A 17,947-nucleotide genomic window follows, 5' to 3' on the forward strand; every position below is an offset into this window, starting at 1 on the left:
CCTATCATCGGCTTGTAATCCTGATTTTAGTGCATTGTTGCCGTACACGCCAGCAGGGATTTATAAACCTTCACATCCTATCGCGGAAGTGGTCTGTGAAAAACACTAGTCGCTTCCGCCTGAGTAGCCACGTACGCTGTCAACAGTGACGGGAAAACAGGAAGGCATTCCACGCCTCCACAGCTGAGGGACAACGTGGCGCTCAGCTGTTTTGGCAGGCGGCCGTGCAGCGACGTAGATTGAGGCAGGGACGCCTTCCAAGTGCCTGGAAGCCGGTGTACTCGGCGATGACGCAATCCGCGGAAAGCCTTGCGCGCTATCGGCACCGGCAGGGTCCGCAGCTGGCGTGACGCAGGCAATCACTGTGCGCTGTGGTGGGGGGGGTCTGGCACAGGCCGCAGCGGCTTGCATACTGGTAGCGCGCGCGCCGCCGCCGCCAGCCAGTTACCGACTGGACGCCGTCCGCGAACGGAACCGAGCGCAGCCGAACGCGAGTGGAACCCGACTCCGCAGGTCGACGCACGCACAGTAGCGAGCAACAGGTGGGTGAGCCGGCCTTTGTGCGGGTCAGCGCAGCTGCGCCCGTAATCCACGCGCTAAGCCGCCGCGACGGGACTCCAGACACCCTGCGGCCGCCGTTGGGATCAACGAGCTCCGCGCGTGCACATAACGTGGATCAGCGTGATTAAGTGCGCCAGCGCCGTCTGCGTTACATCAAAGTATACTTTGATCTCTTAGCCTTTCTTGGCGAAATATTTCGGTTTGCAGCCCATTTGCTATTTTCTTTCCACGATATTCGGTAACCAACCAGACTTTGAGCGCGACAGGTTGTGCGCGGGTCAGGCGATTGTTTTCCGAAGCCATCAAGAAATAAAACTGCCTTAAGTCACCCTGGAGAGAACCGCTCCAAAGTTTTAATAGTGCTTTTAGTTTCAAAATGTTGCGACCTAATCCTTAAAAGGAATTTATTCAGATCGTCAATGGCTGTGCAAGCCTTCCTGTTTATACCAGTCTCACAGAAATTTGAGACAAAACATAAGGCTGCGCCAGACCGTAAAAAAGTTGTTGCAAGTACAGAAAATTACAAAAGACAATACGCTTCAGCAAAAAAGTCTGAAGAGGAATGTATCTATGAGCATGGAGATAGGATCAACATTTTTCTGAAGTGACGGAAGCTAACTGAGCAACGGATTCCGAGCTTTGTTTAAGCTAAAGCATCTGTCCTTGTTAATTAAATTTCCATTCCATCGTTGGTTGCATTGTCCAAGAAGTTAGTCGCCTGTACCTCGAAACTGGTATCTTAGTATTTCATTTCAAATGGTTCAAATGGCTCTGAGCACTACGGGACTTAACTTCTGAGGTCATCAGTCCCCTAGAACTTCGAACTGCTTAAACCTAACTAAGGACATCACACACATCAATGCCCGAGGCAGGATTCGAACCTGTAGCGCCTAGAACCGCTCGGCCAGCCCGGCCGGCATTTCACTTCACGTTCATAGGAGAGACAGTATCCGATGACAGCTGATTTTTTTCAACATTTCATCTAATCAACAGATTACGATATTGTAGTGCCTATGTTATTCCGAATCACGATGCAATGTTTCTTTGCACGCATACCCAAAGGAACATTGCATTGCAATTCGGAATAACACAGGCACTACAATATCGTACGTGTCCGTCGACAACGGTTAAGCGACTTTTAAGTAAAGTGGCTCCCCTGTTTGGGAATATACATAAAGGTTGTGGACACATAATTGACGACGTACGGAAGTTTAGGTCTGGCAGCAAATAGTGCGTGCATAGCCTAACGGCAAGGTGACTGCTAGCGATAAGTGGGAAATCCGTTTTAGAGTCCCGGTTCGGCATAGATTTTTATTGTCGTCATTCCGTTATACAGCTGATGATTGTCTATATTCGCCACTGCGAATACATTTCATTTAGTTCTTGTAGTGTTTCCTCCATATGATATGCCTTTAAAGACAATCTTTACAGTTTCAGTTAACATTTAGAGTCGTCTTAAATTACCGCGAGACTTTTATTCTGTGACGGAATCGGGAGACAGGTCTAAGCAATGTTCACAATTTAGTTTGAGTCCAAATCACAAACATGTTTCACTATCGGTGTAGTATCATCAGTGGACACTTCACTATTCTCACTGATCATATAGGGTGCTTAAAACAAGTATCACATATTCCTACAAGCGCTAGTGTTGGATAATCGTAGAAGGAAAGTTGCTATAATGATATGTCCAGAAACCAATATCCATTGATATCTCTGCCGTGAAGATCTACAATCCCCAGCTACCATTTTGTTTACAGGCGAGAAAGGAATCACCAGAGGTGGTGTAGTAAATTACCACAATAAGCAGGTGTGGCCAGATGCAAATCCTCATGCAGTTATGGTGGTGAGGCATCAGCATCCCTTCAGTAACAACGTATGGGAGGAGTTGTTGGTTAGAGGCTCACACACTTTACCAAACAGACAGACGCATCCTGTGTATCACCACTTTCTGCACGATAAATTACCAGCGCTATTGGAGAACGTTACCCTTACAGCTGGACAACGTCTGTGGTTTCTGATCCACGGGGGACGCACCGTGCGACAGTCCTCGCTACAACATTTCGTGGGCGATGGATTGGTCGAGGTGATCCGAAAGCATGGCTTGCTCGTACACTGCACTTGAATCCTTTGTATTTCTTGCTACGGGGATATGGAAAGGCATTCGTGTATGCACAACTCATCGACAATGCACAGACGGTATAGGAGTGATCCGGCTGGATCCAAAAGTATTTAAAAAGGTATGTTATTCACTGCAAAGAAGTGCTGTGTACGTGTCTGGTATGCAGCAATGCCTGTAGTGTCTACTTCTACGTAACAGACAGATGGGAATGATACAACAGTGTGGCCCACACCTCAACAGGTATTGGTTTCCGGACATACCATTAGTATCTTTTGACCAATACTACCTCCTGTAGGGATACATGACACATTTTTAAACGCCCTTTCATGGCCCGTGTGGTAAATCGAAACGATCTCGAATTTCCAGTCAAAGATTCAGTTAATTTTAAACGATGACTCCTTTTAGGTCAATGCATTTTCGTCAGCGTGTTTGCAGTGATTCGATTCCAGCGGCCATGACGCTGAAACTCCGCCATGCAGCCGAAACTTCTCCCAGTCACCTATTAGTCTAGCTGCAAGCATGGGCCTCCACAGGAATTGCCATTTTCTGTGTAAGCCTGTCAATGAGGTTGATATGTGTCACACCAAAAAGCTAATTTGCACATCAGACAGACAGAATTTAGTATATATAAGAAACTATCAGCCTCGATTGCGGTAATGAAACCAACCATTACCTAGGTTTCAGCCCAAGTAATTGAGCCTTCTTCAGAAGACATACCTGATCCTATAATATGTCTACGAGGGGAATAAAACTAAAACAGCCTGAATAGGCGTAGTCACATTTTAAAAATGCGGTACATAGGTACTAAGTCACGACCAAGACTTATGGTGATCAAAAAGTCAGTATAAATTTGAAAATTTAATAAACCACGGAATAATCTAGATATAGAGGTAAAAACTGAGGTAAAAAATGACACACATGCTTGGAATTACATGGGGTTTTATTAGAACAAAAAACAAGTATTGCTAGGCGCGTGAAAGATCTCTTGCGCGCGTCGTTTGGTGATGATCGTGTGCTCAGCCGCCACTTTCCTCACGCTTGGCCTCCCAGGTCCCCAGACTTCAGTCCGTGCGATTATTGGCTTTGGGGTTACCTGAAGTCGCAAGTGTATCGTGATCGACCGATATCTCTAGTGATGCTGAAAGACAACATCCGACGCCAATGCCTCACCATAACTCCGGACATGCTTTACAGTGCTGTTCACAACATTATTCCTCGACTACAGCTATTGTTGAGGAATGATGGTGGACATATTGAGCATTTCCTGTAAAGAACGTCATCTTTACTTTGTCTTACTTTGTTATGCTAATTATTGCTATTCTGATCAGATGAAGCGCCATATGTCGGACATTTTTTGAACTTTTGTATTTTTTTGGTTCTAATAAAACCCCATGTCATTCCAAGCATGTGTGTCAATTTGTACCTCTCTATCTACACTATTCCGTGATTTATGCAGTTTTCAAATTTATACTGACTTTTTGACCACCCTGTATATATATATATATATATATATATATATATATATATATATATATATATATATACAGGGTGGTCAAAAAGTATATATATATATATATATATATATATATATATATATATATATATATATACAGGGTGGTCAAAAAGTCAGTATAATTTGAAAACTGCATAAATATATATACAGACGGAACTCCGGTACCACCTCGTACAAAGGCTACAGTCAGCCAACCATTACCATGGGTAAAAGTATCGTTAATGTCAATGCTAAAATTAAGTCTACAACCACAGAAAACACATGGTCCATCGACAAGTGCAGTAGCAGCAGTATTCTTCACAGTATTCTTCTTCTTGTCTGCAGCTGATGTTGAAAATTCGATGTTCTCGATTGTTTTGTAAACTGTCTATTTATATATATATATATATATATATATATATATATATATATATATATATATAAGTCTTGGTGGTGACTTAGTACCTATGTACCGCATTTTTAAAATGTGACTACGCCTATTCAGATTGTTTTAGTTTTATTTCTAGACCATGCCCTCGTAAACATATTGTAGGATCAGGTATAACTTCTGAAGAAGGCTCAATTACTTGGGCTGAAACCTAGGTAATGGTTGGTTTCATTACCGCAGTCGAGGCTGATAGTTTCGTATATGTTAGGTTATCACGATTGCTGACTGGGCTGCAATGTTGAAAGTACTAGAATTCACTGTATTCCAAAATACTGATGATTAGAGACTCTATATTTATTGGATGTAGATTACTCTGATACCTAGAATAGTAAGTATGTCTTTTAACCAAAACGCGTCTGCAGACTAAAGGCAGACGAGTCTTTGGACCTTTGAAGGTGTTAATCGTCGCGTCGTTGAGGCAGGATCCGTAGCATTTGTATGAACGTCTGCCCACGAAGAAAGCATTTGGGTAGGTGTCAGATCTTTGTATTAATGGATTTGTTACATCATTTCCATGTCGTCTACCTCTTAACATTTGTGTGTGTATTGTGTATTAAACTGGGGACCTAGCAACGACGGAGAGGCTTCGCCTTGCCATAGGCCTCAGTGGTTTACAATCACAACAACAGGCCACAGCAGTCCACCCACCCCACCGCCGCCCCACAATGAACCCAGGGTTATTGTGCAGTTCGGCCCCCACAGTGGGTAGTCACCTGGACCCCCCGCCCCCCAGGAACGTCTCTTGCCAGACGAGTGTAACCTCAAATGTTTGTGTGGTAGAGTAATTATGGAGTACATGTGCGTGGAGACAGTGTTTGAGCAGCAATCGCCGACATAGTGTAACTAGGCGGGATAAGGGGAACCAACCCGCATTCGCCGAGATAGATGGAAAACCGCCTTAAAAACCATCCACAGGCTTGCCGGCACACCGGACCTCGACACTAATCGGCCGGGCAGATTCGTGCCTGGGACCGGCACGCCTTCCCGTTCGGGAAGCAGCGCGTTAGACCGCGCGACTAGCCGGGCGGGCTTCACAAGATTTAGTGACGTAGATAATGTTTAACAAAGGTGTTTTATTGCTGCACGTTGTAAGTAGGGCTGTTGAGTACAACTCAGCACGGCATTCGTCTGAATGCTTGTGGTAAACCTTAAACCATGGAAAATTTGGCTGGTTGGACCCACACTTTAACATTCCAGGATATAATGAAGATACTTGAATAATGATAATATTGAAACCAAAAGCTGTATTGTATTCCAACGTCGTTTATTGAATACAGCTGTGGTTTCAATATTATCATTATATTATCATTATTCAAGTACACTACTGGCCATTAAAATTGCTACACCACGAAGATGACGTGCTACAGACGCGAAATTTAGCCGACAGGAAGAAGACGCTGTGATATGCAAATGATTAGCTTTTCAGAGCATTCACACAAGGTTGGCGCCGGTGGCGAAACCTACAACGTGCTGATATGAGGAAAATTTCCAACCGATTTCTCATACACAAACAGCAGTTGACCGGCGTTGCCTGGTGAAACGTTGTTGTGATGCCTCGTGTAAGGAGGAAAAATGCGTACCATCACGTTTCAGACTTTGATAAAGGTCGGATTGTAGCCTATCGCGATTGCGGTTTATCGTATCGCGACATTGCTGCTCGCGTTGGTCGAGATCGAAGGACTGTTAGCAAAATATGGAATCTGTGGGTTCAGGAGGGTAATATGGAACGCCGTGCTGGATCCCAACGGCCTCGTATCACTAGCAGTCGAGATGACAGGCATCTTATCCGCATGGCTGTAACGGATCGTGCAGCCACGTCTCGATCCCTGAGTCAACAGATAGGGACGTTTGCAAGACAACAACTATCTGCACGAACAGTTGGACGACGTTTGCAGCAGCATGGACTATCAGCTCGGAGACCATGGCTGTGCTTACCCTTGACGCTGTGTTACAGAGGGGAGAGCCTGCGATGGTGTACTCAATGACGAACCTGTGTGCACGAATGACAAAACGTCATGTTTTCGGATGAATCCAGGTTCTGTTTACAGCATCATGATGGTCGCATCCGTGTTTGGCGACATCGTGGTGAACGCACATTGGACTCGTGCATTCGTCATCGCCATGCTGGCGTATCACCCAGCGTGATGGTATGGGGTGCCATTGGTTACACGTCTCGGTCACCTCTTGTTCGCATTGACGGCATTTTGAACAGTCGGCGTTACATTTCAGATGTGTTACGACCCGTGGCTCTACCCTTCATACGAACCCTGCGAAACCCTAAATTTCAGCAGGATAGTGCATGACCGCATGTTGCAGGCCCTGTACAGGCCTTTCTGGATACAGAATATGTTCGACTGCTGCCCTGGCCAGCACATTCTCCAGATCTCTCACCAACTGAAAACGTCTGGTGAATGGTGGCCGAGCAACTGGCTCGTCACAATAGGCCAGTCACTACTCTTGATGAACTGTGGTATCGTGTTGGAGCTGCATGGGCAGCTGTACCTGTACACACCATCCAAGCTGTGTTTGACTCAATGCCCAGGCGTATCAAGGCCGTTATTACGGCCAGAAGTGGATCTATGCACCCAAATTGCGTGAAAATGTAATCACATGTCAGTTATAGTATAATATATTTGTCCAATGAATACCCGTTTATCATCTGCATTTCTTCTTGTGTAGCAATTTTAATGGTCATTAGTGTACTTTATGTCTGGCTACTGCCCACTTGTCGAGACATAGTCAAGATAGTCCTCCTGTCAACAATGTGACACATTGTTAGGAAACCCTGGCATTGTTTTACAAAATTTTATAATTCTGGCTTTCCATGTTAGGTGGTGCTGCCACCCTGCCAAGTTCGGGAAGATGTCAGTGTGTGGTGACGATAGTTTTCAGAGCTTGAGGAATATTTCATGTTATGTTATTTCTTACTGCTAGAACAGAGAATGACGTGTTCGACATTTGTGAGTAATGCATTTAGGTCGATATTGGAGATGCAGAAAATGCAACCTTCCATATAAAATGGCCGTGTCTTCAGCATCTACTAACAAACGCTCTGTCGTGTACTGTAGACTGTGTCGCCTCAGCACAAAGTGAGTGTAGGTTTGAGCCCTGTCCTGATTAGCTATTTCTGCTCATTATTGTGAAAGATCATGATTTATTCTGAAAGTGTAAGAGGATAACGGTGAACCAGTAATTTTCTAGCATTAAATTTACGGAAGCTGTTTTACCTTGCAGTCGAGTTGCTGAATCGCACCATAGTTGTATTTTCTAACTCCTCTGCTATACTGCTTATTTGGAGTGAAAAGTCAAGACCTGTGACTCACGTAATTGCAATTAAAAGCATTGTTAACGGCTCCACAATGAATAGTACACAATCTATGAGTGAAAGTCACTGAATGTAATTCACATAACAGTAATTAAACGATTGTTTGATAAATACGCAATGAACAGAAGAAAACCTTGTGAGTGAGAAGCCAACATCACTTACGGCAAAATACTAGAACTGAATACTACCTAGAGGCTAGACCAGACAATCCATAGAGCAACTAAGCTAAAGGGAACAAAAGACTGCGTTTTATTGGCAGAATATCTATGTTAGATACACTACGCCTGTCCGTTCACCGCAAGAGTATCGCGTTATGGGACACTTACCAGATAGTATTGACGGACGGCATAGGAAAAGCTCAGACAAGGGCAGCTCGTTTTGTACCACTGCGTAACACGACAGAGAGTGTCACAGATATGATACGCGATTTCTGATGCCATTCATTAAAACAAGGCCGTTTTTCGTTGCCGCGAGATCTTTTCAGGGATTTTCAGTCACCAACTGTCAGTCGGCCGGAGTGGCCGAGCGGTTCTAGGCGCTTCAGTTCGGAACCGCGCGACCGCTACGGTCGCAGGTTCGAATCCTGCCTCGGGCATGGATGTGTGTGATGTCCTTAGGTAAGTTAGGTTTAAGTAGTTCTAAGTTCTAGGGGACTGATGACCTCCGCTGTTAAGTCCCATAGTGCTCAGAGCCATTTGAACCATTTTTTGAACCAACTTTCAGGGCGTGTAAATATTCTCTTAACGCTTACCTACATAGAGAGAGATTAGAATTGTAATACAATAAGAGAAATCCCAGCTCTCATGGAAAGATTTAAGTGTTCGTTTTTTACGCGCGCCGTACGGGAATGGGTCGGTAGAGAAATAGTGTGAAAGTTTCCAGAATGAGATTTTCACTCTGCAGCGAAGTGTGCGCTAATATGCAACTTCCTGGCAGATCAAAACTGTGTGAAGGACTGAGACTCTAACTCGGGACCTCTGCCAATTCAGTGTGAAACTTGTTTGATGAACTCTCTGCCAGGCATTAATGAATAGCAGAGTATTCACGTAGATGTAATTGCAGACTTAATTCGTCATGTTCAGAAACTCCACAGGTACAAAATGGAAACACGTTTATATTACAGATAAAGCCAAATACTATTGTAAATAATGCACGAAATAGTGTCAGCCAGGAGGCTCAGAACCAGGTGTAACCAACCACAAATACAGTGAATCGAAGGCAGTGTAATAACAGTGTCAACCTTGTTCAGAAGCTCTGCCCATGTATGCTAAGTAGCACTGACGTAAGCAGACAGTAGCCAGGTGTTCAGGCTTAATCCCCTAATACCACTCGGTTCAACATGACCGCATAATCACACTGGAAATGTATAGGTCTGTCTCCCTTGTTTTCAAAACTATCGTTTTCAAAATATATGACTTTCATCGCCTGAGTCCACTGTATGCAATCATGTTTCGTTCATTTTTAAATCTGCGACACTTAAAATTTATTTATGGTTTTTGCACTGAGTACCATTGGGACCAATATGACTCCAATCCAAATTTCTTTTTGTTTCTTCAACGTAATATTTGTGAAAATAGAATCATTACAATAACAGTGATCAAATGTAATGTTAGTTCATTTAAAAACCGTCGACATATGCGGTCTAAATTATTTGTATTTTACACTGAAGCGCCAAAGAAATTGGTATAGGCACGCCTATTCAGATACAGAGATTTTGTGAACAGGCAGAAGATTGTGTTGCGGTCGGTAACGCCCATGTAAGGCAACAAGTGTCTGGCGCAGTTGTTGTTTTACAATAGCAGGTTATCAGGAGTTACGTGTGTTTGAATGTGGTGTTATAGTCGGCGCACGAGCGATGGGACACAGCATCTCCAAGGTAGCGATGAAGTGGGGATTTTCCCCTACTTCCATTTCATGAGTGTACTGTGAATATCAGGAATCCGGTAAAACATCAAATCTCCGACATCGCGGCGGCCGGAAAAAGATCCTGCAAGAAAGGGACCAACGACGACCGAAGAGAATCGTTCAACGTGACAGAAGTGCAACTCTTCCGCAAATTGCAGCAGATGAAAATGCTCGGCCATCAACAAGTCTCAGCGTGCGAACCATTCAAGGAAAACACAATGCTTTACGTCTCGCCTGGATCCGTCAACACCGACATTGGACTGTTGATGACCGGAAACATGTTGCCTGGTCAGACGAGTTTCAAATTGTATCGGGCGCATGGAAATGTACAGGCATGGAAAGAACCTCATGAATTCATGTACTCTGCATGTCAGCAGGGAACTGTTCAAGCTGGTGGAGGCTCTGTAATGGTATGGGGCGTGTGCAGTTCGAGTGATATGAGACTCCTAAAACGCCTAGATACGACTCTGGCAGGTGACAAGTACGTAAGCATCCTGTGTGATCATCTGCGTCCTTTCATGCTCATTGTGCATTCCGACGGACTTGGGAAATTCCAGCAGGACAATGCGACACCCCTCAATTACAGAATTGCTAGAGAGTAGCTCCAGGAACATTCCTCTGAGTTTAAACACTTCTCAGACATGAACAGTATTAAGCTTATCTGGGATACCTTGCAACGTGCTGTCCAGAAGAGATCTTCACGCTTTCGTACTCATACGGATTTATGGATAGCCCTGCAGGATTCATGGTGTCAGTTCCCTCCAGCACTACTTCAGACATTAGTCGAGTTCATTTCACGGCACTTCTGCGAGCTCGCGGGGACCCTACACGATATCAGGCAGATATATCAGTTTCTTTGGCACTTCGATGTATAATACAGGGCATCTCGAACAATGTGGCTAAAGTGTTCTTGTATATTAACAAGCAGAAACAACACGCTTGCTCTTATTTGAAAGTAAACATTCAGTACCAAGTCTACAAGAGCATTCCTTGTAGACATAGCCTGAAATACGTGTCAGGAGAGCTTATGGACCTGATCTTCGGGACAGCCGCTTATCATTCCGCAAGTACATTCATCTTAAACTATTGCTGCTCATTATCCTGAAGTGTACAATGAAGATTTTCATAGATACGAAAGTGTTTGCTGTGAAAATTAGCTACGCCATTTCCTCATAAATCTTTCAACTTCTGTAACGAAGATGAAAGCACTGCATTGGCAGTTCGTGCAACGACCATCGCCAAAACCCTCCCGAGGTAGGTGAGAGCTGCAGAAAAGATGCGTAAATCACGCACGTAATACTGTGAGATGTATTTTTGGTTCAGCTGCGCAGCATCACGTGTATAGCCACTCGTGCGGTGGTACACAGCCATCTTGTACTTCTGCTCATGAAATGGGATCCTGTCACGATTAGCTGGAACACGCACCAGATAACTGACTTACATTACACACGTGGAACGTTCAAGAAAGACTATCCTCCAACGGATACAAATCAAGTGTAAGCATGTGTCCGTATAATGACTGTATTAAAAAACTAACTTGTTTATCTCGTGTGGTAGGATGAATTTCATTGACTTGTTTGTCTTCTAGATAAGAACAAATTTCATTTGTCTTTCGCAAAAGAAGTCGATAACATTCTTGTTTATCATTCAGATGAACTTTAAATTAATTTTGAAAGGTATTGGACAGTACCCACTTATTTTCATTGAGGATTTTATCAGTTATTCCGGTTCTTCATCTGTTACAGTGAACAAGTCAGTATGTTATATTAAAAGGAAAGTCAGCGTCGTCCGTAATATTGAATGTTTTATTGACAGCAGAATCGATTTTTCGATCACATGGTGATCACCATGTGATCATCTTCAGTGCTATACAAATTAAACTCAGACACTGGTATCAAGTTATCAATAACCAGAACTGAGAAGCGATCACAATAACTGAAGCCGCTTCCTTTTAATTTAACATATATGGTCGTTGTGCACACAGCACTCCATGGAGTCGCCAATGAAGTCAGTATGTATTCGTACTAGGCGTATTTGGTTGTAGTCAGCGGATGATATGCTAGTAATTGGTGAAAGGATATGGAGATGTTAAGTCAGTACTGTTGGAGATTTTAATACATATAGTGCTTTTTAATAAAATTAATTGTGTTTACTGTGAGCCTGCTGCTTATGATACTGCAGTTCACGATGACGAACTACTCGTAGCAAAGTATTTTATGTCTCATAAACTAAACTAAACTCCTCCCGAACAGGCCATGAAGGGTCAAGGGTACCGACCGGCCGCCATGTCATCCTCAGGGCACCAGCGACACTGGATGGGGATATAGAGGGCCATGTCGTCAGCACACCAGTCTCCCAGTCATTTTACGAGACCGGAGCCACTACTTCTCAAACAAGTAGCTCCGCTGCCTCACAAGGGCTGAACGCACTCCACTTGCCAACATCGCTCGGCAGACCGGATGGTGGCCCACCCAAGTGCTACCCCCGCCCGACATCGCTTAACTTCGGTGATATGATGGGAACCGGTGTTACCACTGCCGCAAGGCCGTTGGTATTTTGTATCTCATGATGGATCATAAGCCACAGAAACCGTATTATTGAAACAGGAGATAAGTTAATAAACCGAGACAAAAATATAGTATTACTAAAGAAATTATGTTACAAAAGGACGAATAATAGTTATTCTAATCAACAAGATAAACAGAAACTGACGAAGAATGGTTGCAAATATAGCACCAGTAAACCTCCAGCGTGATACTATAAAGAATAGATCTCACTTGCATAAAACACCTTCAAGTGTCTGATTAATTAACAAATGAGTTAAAGAGTTAAATATTTGGCGTTAAGCACGCAGTGTTTCTGGCGTCATGTCTCTTGAAGTATGTACTGTACGATGATATAATATTGCGGGTACATTCTCTGGTACATGTGGATACTGTCTGCAACACGTGTTTCGTATAGAGTTAGTAATAAAGAAATAATTAACTAAACATCATACCGGACGCTGTAACATTACTGCATGAACAGCCAAACGTAGTATGCGATAAAAGATTCGTTATTTCATTATTTTGTGGCCGAGTGGTTCTAGACGCTTCATTCCAGAACCGCGCTGCTGCTACCGTGGCAGGTTCGAATCCTGCCTCGCGCATAGATGTGCGTGATGTCCTTAGGTTAGTTAGGTTCACGTAGTTCTAAGTCTAGGGGACTGATGACCTCAGCTATTAAGTCCCATTGTGCTTAGAGCTATTTGAACCATTATTTTGTGGGAGGTGTCGTCGCGGAAAAGTGTCGACAAGTTTTACAAGAATTGAATTTTCTCATTTTCAGAGTACCGAAGGGCGACCTGTTTTATTTGTTAAAAACCATTCGAAAGTCAAGCTCGCATAGAAAATTTCTTTATTTAAGACTACCGGTTTCAAGAGTCATTGCCGCCATCTTCAGGTCTCTAACATGTTCTAAAACATGTCCATTTTACGCTGACACTCTAGCACAAGATGTCAAGCGGATAAAAGTCAGCACGTTATAAACGTTTGTCATCGCTAAAATATTTGAAAACATAAAACACTTTGTTCAAAAGGTCATGTCCATATACATATCTTTCACAGATGCCTCTTACATCACACAAACACGGTGTACAATAGCACATCTGTTTGCATATGCTGGAGACCTAATTAATATGATAAAAAGTTATTACTCTTCATACAAGTAACAAGAATAATATAAATGACGTATTTTCCATCAGACAACTCAATAACAAAAACGTTTTTACTAAAAAGTAACGAAACAAGCTTCCTCCGGCCGGAGTGGCCGTGCGGTTCTAGGCGCTTCAGTCTGGAACCGAGCGACCGCTACGGTCGCAGGTTCGAATCCTGCCTCGGGCATGGATGTGTGTGATGTCCTTAGTTAGGTTTAATTAGTTCTAAGTTCTAGGCGACTAATGACCTCAGAAGTTAAGTCGCATAGTGCTCAGAGCCATTTTGAACAAGCTTCCTCTGTAAAACTCTCTGACAACAATGGCAATGTACATTAGAACTAGTTGGACCACCTCCAGGCAGGCAGCAGGACTGTCCAGGGCAAAAAATAAGCACTGGCCACTTTTACTGTCCTGGCAACTTCATAACACCTTCCCCTGCGCATCTTAAGTGGTAACTTCATTAAATTTGTATGTTATATCAGTTTAACAGTAACTGCAATATAAGACACCAAAGCTAATGTTTTGAATGACATTTTTCATTTACTCGTTGCTTTGTATTACAATAGCCTAAATTTGGCTACATATTAATTGCTGCAAACATGAGTCACACCTGAAGATGACCGTCTCTAAAATGCGCATCCACGAATTCATGTTACTTCCGTTTGTTGTTTACACACAGCAGCTGATTGATGGTAGCTGCGCACTCTCGTGAGGTGTCAGCATTGGAAGACAAACAATATAATGTTCACATCTCACTTCTGTTAACCCTCTCTGACGTAAGCAGCAAACTTAACTTAGCCCGCGGCCGAATTGACCAATATTAATTAAAATCAAGCGCATCTTAAATTTATACCGTCGGTTTAAGTATTCGTATTTTTGTTACTGAGCAATAAAAATGCTTATTAAGCTGCTGACATTCCTTTAAGTTTCTGGATTCGTCTGTCAGTTGCTAGAAGCATATTATTACAATGAAGAGCCAAAGAAACTGGTACACCTGCCTAATATCGCGTAGGCCCCCGCGAGCACGCAGAAGTGACACAACACGGCGCGGCTTCGACTCGACTAATGTCTGAACTAGTGCTGGAGTGGGCACCGTGAATCCTGCAGGGCTGTACACAAGGCCGCAAGAGTACGAGGCGGTGGACTTCTCGTCTGAACACCACATTGCAAGACATCCCAGATATGCTGAATAATTTTCATGTCTGGGGGGGGAGGGGGAGGGTTCGCTTTGTCCTGCTGGAATTGCCCAATTCCGTCGGAACGCACAATGGACATCAATGAATGCAGGTGATCAGAATGCTTAGGTACGTGTCACCTGTCGAGAGTTGTATGTAGACGTATCAGGGGTCCCATATCACTCCAACTGCGCACGCCCCATACCATTACAGAGCCTCCACCAACTTGAACAGTTCCCTGCTGACATGCAGGGTCCATGGATTCATGAAGTTGCCTCCATACGCGTACACGTCCATGAAAATGGTTCAAATGGCTCTGAGCACTATGGGACTTAACTTCTGAGGTCATCAGTCCCCTGGAACGTAGAACTACTTAAACCTAACTAACCTACGGACATCACACACATCCATGCCCGAGGCAGGATTCGAACCTGCGACCGTAGCGGTCACGCGGCTCCAGGCTGAAGCGCCTAGAACCGCTCGCCCACTCCGGCCGGCTACACGTCCATCCGCTCCATACAATTTGAAAGGAGACCAGGCAACATGTTTCCAGTCATCAACAGTCCAATATCGGTGTTGACGGGCCCAGGCGAGGCGCAAAGCTTTGTGTCGTGCAGTCATCAAGGGCATACGAGTGGGTCTTCGGCACCGAAAGCCCATTCGATGATGTTTCGTTGAATGGTTCGCAGACTGACACTTGTTGATGGCCCAGCACTGAAATCTGCAGCAATTTGCGCAAGGTTGCACTTCTGTTCCGTTGAATGATTCTCTTCATTCGTCGTTGCTCCCGTACTTGCAGGATCTTTTACCGGCCGCAGCGATGTCGGAGATTTGATGTTTTATCGGGTTCCTGATATTCACGGTACATTCGTGAAATGGTCGTACTGGAAAATCCCCACTTCATCGCTACCTCGATGATGCTGTGTCCCATCTCTCCTGCGTCGACTATAACACCACGTTCGAACTGACTTAAGTCTTGATAACCTGCCACTGTAGCAGCACTAACCGGTCTAACAACTGCGCCAGGCCCTTGTTGTCTTCTATAGGCGTTACCGACCGCACCACCGCATTCTGCCTGTTTACATATCTCTGTATTTGAATACGCATGCCTATATCAGTTTCTTTGGCGTTTCAGTATATAAAACGACTGAGAACCGGGGCCGCAGTTTGACGTCCACCGTTTTAGCCTTTTACTGCTATAAATAACGTTAATTTGTATTGACAACCAGCGGGAAAACGCTCCTGTCGGAACTCAAAAAGTACGAGTACTTTCCTATTTATTTAAAAGACTCCGACCGAAAAGTGGGGTACCAGCCACCTCATTCTACCTTCCACAGAACCTACATAAATTTTCACAAAAATTTTGGTATGAGGAGATATACGCGCTTTATTTTTGCAACTCACCTCTAATTCCCACAAGCTCCCCTAACTATTACTCGCTCGCACCCATGAGTCCGTCGCTGTAACTCGCTTATTTCCATCCACTCTACTTGCCCATTCTCATTCACTCATTCAGGTAAACTCACTGTCATTTTCTCTTTGTGTCTAATTGTCACTGTCTCCTGTGTAAGAGCCACAGTCTCTTTCGTTCTTTCCTACTTTTTCCTTTCTCTTTCTCACTGCCACGGTCTCCCTATTCCTTTCTGCTACTATCTCATTCCTTCCTTCCCATTGCTGCTGTGTCTTCTCATTGTCAGTATCTTCCTCTTCCTTGTTGTCATTGTCATAGACTCTCTCTTTCATTCTCACTGGCTTTCAATCACATCCACTTCCTCCTCCTGTGTATTCTTCTCCCACCGGCGCGGTCTCCTTCACTCTTTTCCTAGCACTGTTCTTGCTGGGTCAACTATGTTCCACTGCCACTGGTTATTCTCTTCCTTTCACATTGCCATTATCTCCTTCCCTCTTTCTATGACACAACCTTTAAATATTTATTACTTTTCCGATTCTCTCTCACTGAGACTATCTCCTTCTCTGTCAGCATAAAAAAGCGCGAATATGTTCGAAAGCCGAAATTTTTGGGAAAATTTTTAAAGGTGCTGCGGAAGATTGAATGGGACATCTGGTACCCCACTTTATAGTCAGTTTTTTTTTAATAAATAGGAACATATTCTCATTTTGTGGTGCTTCGATAGCAGCATTTTTCCGCTGGTTCCCTTCCTTTCTGTGCTGCAGCAGGGTATGTAACTCATATGAAAAGAAATGTAACGGTCAGTAAAATTTCGATTGTCTACTTATAGGAAACTGAAATATCGCAAAAATAATTTTACATCTCAGACCGGATTTAACATACAAACAAAATTAGCATGTCCTTCAGTACTACAACATGGTGTTCCCAGATGAGAATGAAAACACTTCACAGCATATTTCTCCGTGTTGCATCACTTTACAAAATATGATTTCCCCTCACAACGTGTTTTACGTGCGTATTTTAAGTGTTCAAGCAAGATAACTTTGAACCTCTGCTGTAACAGATGGTACTCATTATCAAGGCTGAAATCGTGACGGAAGAGAAACGTAACTCCACGCTCAGACCAGGGCCTCTGTGAGTCAGCTGCCAATTCAGTTGCGCGGCACGCGACTCGGGGAAAACTGATGTAATCCCTGGTGGATGATTACCAGTACTTTTCCTGCGCGGCGGGAGAGAAGGCTCGTCGGAGAATTATATCCGTGTTCTTGGAACGGTGCTGTCATGGCCAGCTGTCGTCCTTTGGTGAACACTAAGCGCGTATTAACGATTTATGAAGTTCGTGTTTTACTGTAAGTTATAAATATTGGCAAAACTGGCTGTAATGTGCACGCGATGACGAGCAAGTATTTGAAATCGGTGACCTATTGGTGAAACTCTACGTTTGTGCTAAGCACCATACGGCGTGCAGAGGAGGGTAGATGCTGTATCAAGAGACATTACCGTACCATTCGCGGATTGTATACTTTTGGTATCTCTCTGTATTCTTCTCCTTCTTCTTGCTGGCCCGTTGTTTTTGGCTTTAGCAGTCGATACAAGAGGGTGGCCAGATGCCCGTGACGTCACCACCTTCCCTCAGGACGGAATAACGTAACCCATCTGTCTGCGTCTAGTGTTGCCACAAGTGTGAAACCTATAATTGAGGAGGGTGCCGTTACCAAAACGTATTCACCTAGTCACATGTGGGAATCCAACTAAAAACACCATAACGGACGCCAAGCGTCGTCGAGTCGGTACTCGCGCGCCTCCCCGTGTCCCAG

At 44.0% G+C, this 17,947-nt stretch overlaps 1 protein-coding gene across 1 annotated transcript in view; it reads left to right on the plus strand.

Annotated features, from left to right (window-relative positions):
• The first annotated feature begins 423 nt into the window (after positions 1 to 423).
• Positions 424 to 17,947, plus strand: part of LOC124615500 (monocarboxylate transporter 12-like) — a 204,558-nt gene continuing 187,034 nt past the window's right edge. The window contains exon 1 of the mRNA XM_047143450.1: positions 424 to 542. The gene's annotated coding sequence lies outside the window, so the exon portion shown is untranslated. The remainder of the gene's footprint in view (positions 543 to 17,947) is intronic.

This window comes from Schistocerca americana, chromosome 5 (genome assembly GCF_021461395.2).
Source record: "Schistocerca americana isolate TAMUIC-IGC-003095 chromosome 5, iqSchAmer2.1, whole genome shotgun sequence".
Lineage (NCBI taxonomy): Eukaryota > Metazoa > Arthropoda > Insecta > Orthoptera > Acrididae > Schistocerca > Schistocerca americana.